Below are 4976 nucleotides of genomic sequence, written 5' to 3'. Positions count from 1 at the left end.
CCCCAGGGTTTCGGTAACCCCTCCGGCACTTCGGTTTTACCCAAAACTACCCGGAACACTTCCAGTGTCCGAATAACATGGTCCAATATATTAATCTTTATGTCTCGACCATTTCGAGACTCCTCATCATGTCTGTGATCTCATCTGTGACTCTGAACAACCTTTGGTACATCAAATCACATAACTCATAATACAAATCGTCATCTAATGTTAAGTGTGTGGACCCTACGGGTTCGAGAACTATGTAGACATGACCGAGACACATCCTGGATGCTCATATTGGCTCCTACATATTCTACAAAGATCTTTATTGGTCAAACCGCATAATAACATATGTCATTCCCTTTGTCATCGGTATGTTACTTTCCCGAGATTCGACCGTTGGTATCACCATACCTAATTCAATCTCGTTAGCGGCAAGTCTCTTTACTCATTCCGTAATGCATCATCCCGCAACTAACTCATTAGTCACATTGCTTGCAAGGCTTATAGTGATGTGCATTACTGAGAGGGCCCAGAGATACCTCTCCGACAATCGGAGTGACAAATCCTAATCTCGATCTATGCCAACTCCACAAACACCATCGGAGACACCTTTAGAGCATCTTTATAATCACCCAGTTACGTTGTGATGTTTGATAGCACACTAAGTGTTCCTCCTGTATTTGGGAGTTGCATAATCTCATAGTCATAGGAACATGTATAAGTCATGAAGAAAGCAATAGCAATAAATTAAACAATCATAGTGCTAAGCTAACGGATGGGTCTTGTCCATCACATCATTCTCTAATGATGCGATCCCATTCATCAAATGACAACACATATCTATGGTTAGGAAACTTAACCATCTTTGATTAACGAGCTAGTCTAGTAGAGGCATAATAGGGACACTCTGTTTGTCTATGTATTCACACATGTACTAAGTTTCCGGTTAATAAAATTCTAGCATGAATAATAAACATTTATCATGATATAAGGAAATATAAATAACAAGCCTCTAGGGCATATTTCCTTCTGGCACCCCAAAGGCACATTAATTATTCTCTTAGCCGTGTGCAGTGCCCCCCTCCATAGTTTACTCCTCTGGTCATAGCGTCGTAGTGCTTAGGCGAAGCCCTATGCGGATCACATCACCATCACCGTCACCATGCCGTCGTGCTGACGGAGCTATCCCTCGACCCTTTGCTGGATCAAGAGTTCGAGGTACGTCATCGATCTGAACATGTGCTAAACACGGAGGTGCCGTATGTTCGGTACTTGGATCAGTTGGATCGTGAAGACGTTCGACTACATCAACCGCGTTAACCTAACACTTCCGCTTTCGGTCTACGAGGGTACGTGGACTCACTCTCTTCCCCTCTTGTTTCTATGCATCTCCTCGATAGATCTTGCGTGATCGTAGGATTTTTTTTGAAATTGCATGCTATGTTCCCCAACAGTGGCATCAGAGCTAGGTCTATGCGTAGATGATATGCACGAGTAGAAGACAAAGAGTTGTGGGCGATAATAGTCATACTGCTTACCACCAACGTCTTACTTTGATTCGACAGTATTGTTGGATGAAGTGGCCTGGACCAACATTACATGACCATGTTCATGAGGCTGGTTCTACCGACGTGCTTTGCACACAGGTGGCTGGCGGGTGTCTGTTTCTCCAACTTTAGTTGAATCGAGTTTGACTACGGCCGGTCCTTGTTGAAGGTTAAAATAGGACACTTGACAAAAAATCGTTGTGGTTTTGATGTGTAGGTAAGAAAGGTTCTTGCTAGATGCCCGTAGCAGCCATTTAAAACTTGCAACAACAAAGTAGAGGACATCTAACCTGTTTTTGCATGGCATGTTGTGATGTGATATGGTCAAGACGTGATGAGATATAAATTGTTGTATGAGATGATCATGCCTTACGGTTGTCGCTTTATTATATGAAATGCAATCGCCATGTAATTGCTTTACTTTATCACTAAGCAGTAGAGATAGTTGTAGAAGCAATAGTTGGCGAGACGACAACGATGCTACAATGGAGATCAAGGTGTCAAGCCGGTGACTATGGAGATCATGACGATGCTTTGGAGATGGAGATCAAAGGCACAAGATGATGATGGCCATATCATGTCACATATTTTGATTGCATGTGATGTTTATCTTTTATGCATCTTATTTTGCTTAGTACGGCGGTAGCATTATAAGATGATCCCTCACTAATTTTCAAGGTATAAGTGTTCTTCCTGAGTATGCACCGTTGCTACAGTTCGTCGTGCCGAGATACCACGTGATGATCGGGTGTGATAAGCTCTACGTTCACATACAATGGGTGCAAGCCAGTTTTGCACATGCAGAATACTCGGGGTTAAACTTGACGAGCCTAGGATATGCAGATATGGCCTGGGAACACTGAGACCGAAAGGTCAAACATGAATCATGTAGTTGATATGATCAACATAGAGATGTTCACCATTGAAAACTACTCCATCTCACGTGATGATCGGACATGGTTTAGTTGATATGGATCACGTGATCATTGAGATGACTAGAGGGATGTCTATCTAAGTGGGAGTTCTTAAGTAATATGATTAATTGAACTTTAATTTATCATGAACTTAGTCCTGATAGTTTTTGCATATCTATGTTGTTGTAGGTCAATGACCCGTGCTACCGTTCCCTTGGATTTTAATGCGTTCCTAGAGAAAGCTAAGTTGAAATATGATGGTAGCAACTACATGGTCTGGGTCCGTAACTTGAGGATTATCCTCATTGCTGCACAAAAGAATTACGTCCTGGAAGCACCGCTAGGTGCAAGACCCACTGTAGGAGCAACTCCGGACGTTATGAACATGTGGCAGACTAAAGCTGATGACTACTCGGTAGTTCAGTGTGCCATGCTTTACGGCTTAGGATCAGGACTTCAAAGACATTTTGAATTTCATGGAGCATATGAGATGTTCTAGGAGTTGAAGTTAATATTTCAAGCAAATGCCCGAGTTGAGAGATATGAAGTCTCCAACAAGTTCTACAGCTGCAAAATGGAGGAGAATAGTTCTGTGAGTGAACACATAGTCAGAATGTCTGGGTACCATAACCACTTGACTTAGCTGGGAGTTAATCTTCCTGATGATAGTGTCATTGACAGAGTTCTTCAATCACTGCCACCAAGCTATAAAGGCTTCGCAATGAACTATAATATGCAAGGGATGGAAAAGACAATTCCCGAGATCTTCGCAATGCTAAAGGCTGCGGAGGTAGAAATCAAGGAGCATCAAGTGTTGATGGTTAACAAGACCACTAGTTTCAAGAAAAAGGGTAAAGGGAAGAAGGGGAACTTCAAGAAGAATAGCAAGCAAGTTGCTTCTCAAGGGAAGAAGCCCAAGTCTGGACCTAAGCCTGAAACTAAGTGCTTCTACTGCAAAGGGACTGGTCACTGGAAGGGGAGCTGCCCCAAGTATTTGGTGGATAAGAAGGATGACAAAGTGAAAGATATATTTGATATAAATGTTATTGATGTGTACCTTACTAATGCTCGTAGTTGCGCCTGTGTATTTGATACTGGTTCTATTGCTCATATTTGCAACTCAAAATAGGGGCTACGGATTAAACAAAGATTGGCTAAGGACGAGGTGACTATGCACGTCGGAAATGGTTCCAAGGTTGATGTGATCACCGTCGGCTCGCTACCTCTACATCTACCGTCAGGATTAGTTTTAGACCTGAATAATTGTTATTTGGTGCCAGCATTGAGCATGAACATTATATCTGGATCTTATTTGATGCGAGACGATTATTCATTTAAATCAGAGAATAACCGTTGTTCTACTTATATGAGTAATATCTTTTATGGTCATGCACCCTTGATGAATGGTCTATTTTTGTTGAATCTCGATTGTAGTGATACACATATTCATAATATTGAAGCTAAAAGATGCAAAGTTAATAATGATAGCGCAACTTATTTGTGGCACTGCCGTTTAGATCATATTGGTGTAAAGCGCATGAAGAAACTCCATGCTGATGGACTTTTGGAATCACTTGATTATGAATCAATTGATGCTTGCGAACCATGCCTCATGGGCAATAGGACTAAGACTCCGTTCTCCACAACAATAGAGAGAACCACTGACTTATTGGAAATAATACATACTGATGTATGCGGTCCGATGAGTGTTGAGGCTCACAGCGGGTATCGTTATTTTCTGACCTTCACAAATGATTTCAGCAGATATGGGTATATCTACTTAATAAAACATAAGTCTGAAACATTTGAAAAGTTCAAAGAATTTCAGAGTGAAGTGGAAAATCATCGTAACAAGAAAATAAAGTTTCTATGATCTGATCGTGGAGGTGAATATTTGAGTTATGAGTTTGGTCTTCATTTGAAACAATGTGGACTAGTTTCGCAACTCATGCCACTTGGAACACCACAGTATAATGGTGTGTCCTAACATCTTAACAATACTTTATTAGATATGGTACGATCTATGATGTCTCTTACCGATTTACCGCTATCATTTTGGGGTTATGCTTTAGAGACGGCTGCATTCACGTTAAATAGGGCACCATCTAAATCCGTTGAGACGACACCATATGAACTATGGTTTAGCAAGAAACCTAAGCTGTCATTTCTTCAAGTTTGGGGCTGCGATGCTTATGTGAAAATGCTTCAACTTGATAAGCTCGCCAAATCGGAGAAATGTGTCTTCATAGGATACCCAAAGGAAACTATTGGGTACACCTTCTATCACAGACCCGAAGGCAATATATTCGTTGCTAATAATTGATCCTTTATAGAGAAGGAGTTTCTCTCGAACGAAGTGAGTGGGAGGAAAGTATAACTTGATGAGGTAACTGTACCTTCTCCCAAATTGGAAAGTATTTCATCACAGAAATGAGTTCCAGTGATTCCTACACCAATAAGTGAGGAAGTTAATGATGATGATCATGAAACTTTAGATCAAGTGACTACCGAACCTCGTAGGTCAACCAGA

Source organism: Triticum aestivum, chromosome 7A (assembly GCF_018294505.1).
Source record: "Triticum aestivum cultivar Chinese Spring chromosome 7A, IWGSC CS RefSeq v2.1, whole genome shotgun sequence".
Classification (NCBI taxonomy): domain Eukaryota; kingdom Viridiplantae; phylum Streptophyta; class Magnoliopsida; order Poales; family Poaceae; genus Triticum; species Triticum aestivum.
Note: the sequence above shows the minus strand (reverse complement) of the source record.